Source organism: Gavialis gangeticus, unplaced genomic scaffold (assembly GCF_001723915.1).
Source record: "Gavialis gangeticus isolate Ggan-Ray unplaced genomic scaffold, GavGan_comp1, whole genome shotgun sequence".
Lineage (NCBI taxonomy): Eukaryota > Metazoa > Chordata > Crocodylia > Gavialidae > Gavialis > Gavialis gangeticus.
In genome coordinates, this window is record NW_017729025.1 from 10,928,196 (window position 1) to 10,929,666 (window position 1,471).

Below are 1,471 nucleotides of genomic sequence, written 5' to 3' on the forward strand. Positions count from 1 at the left end.
GGGTGAGTTCCTCCTGCTTGTTACCCATACTACGAGCGTATTGTTGAGGTTTTCATCTTAGGCACTTAACTCCCATGGAAATCAATGAAGTTCCTTATATATCCCTAGCCATATGTTTGTGCCTGTATTTATGTAGTTCAATGGTGCTCAACCTTTTGGCCTGATGGGCCAGATGAGGGGCATGGAGCTGGCCTGCAGGCTGGATTGAGCCCTGCATTCTAGGATTGGGCTCTGCACTGCCCCTGCCTGGTCCCACGCCTGGAGAGGGCTCCAAGCGCCCCTTGCCACCTCCACCTGGTCCTGTGCGCCGTGGGGAGCTCTGTGGACCAAATGACTTTGGCTAGGGACAGAAGTTACACATAAACTGGTTTAAGTGATGATTCAGCAACTGGTTTACAGCTGTAACAGAACAGGAGTTCAGTACACACAAACCAATTTCAAAATGGCTGAAACCAGTTTAATTATAATTTAATATTATTATAATTTAAATAATATAAAATGTAGTATCAGACTTAACTGATTTAGCTGAAACAGGTTTATGAAACTTCTATCCCAGACCCCTTTCTGGTTTAAGTTAAATCAGAGTCCCCCAGCATGCTTTGTAGCCCTAGGCTGGGCTATGCTGTCTGCTCCAGCAGAAAAGGGTTGGGGCAGGGTGGGGTGAGGGGGGAGGCACGGGCTGCCCCCCATAGGCAAAATCCAGCTAGGATCTGGGGCCAGAGAAGGGGGTTAAATGCTCCTTCCCCTGAATACAGAGCTGCCCTGCCTTGCCCTGCTGAACTTACTGAAAGTTACTGCTGGGTGCAACTGTGGACTACAAATCCCAGAAGCACCTGGGAGCAGGAAAAGAAAGTTATGAGCAACCCTGCAGAGTCCTGCTTCTGTAATTCTGGACTGCAAATCCCAGAGACCACGGGGGCAGCAGGAAGAGAAAGCAAACACATAGCCCATGCTGCCTAAATGCCAGAGAGCCGTGATGTAGCGCTGGCCCAAGCCACTGCAGACATACAGCTGCATTTCCTGAATCAAAAGTTAATGTGTGTCCAGTTGTTTCTCAGTTGAATCTCTGCAATATAGACTCACCTGCAAAGACTGAATTGGTTCAGTCTTGAGCTTTATGACTGTCTCTACTTAGCCATAGTATCAGGTGCTGGATATTGCCCATTGGCTGTGGGTTGAGCACCCCTGATCTAGCTGAATGCCATACCAAAAATGTGTCTATCAATAGGTAAACAAGTATGCATCTAGGTCCAAATGCAGTCCTGAATTGGTTCTATATACCCTAGTCTACAAAGGCCCTAATACAGCACCAAACCATACTCCTTCAGACTTTGTGAGCTGTCATAAAGGTCAGGCCCTTCTCCTGTGCTCTGGATGTAGTGCATGCTCTCTTCCTAGGGGATCTTTCCCTACTGTGTGACTCTCAGCTCTCAGGTTGACCATACTGATCCATAGATTCATAGATTAAGGG

The 1,471-nt window shown here is 47.6% G+C and overlaps 1 protein-coding gene across 1 annotated transcript in view; it reads left to right on the forward strand.

The window, feature by feature from the left end:
- The window catches only part of LOC109299283 (myosin-8-like), a 13,324-nt gene that overhangs the window by 4,620 nt on the left and 7,233 nt on the right, over positions 1-1,471 (forward strand). The window lies entirely within an intron of this gene.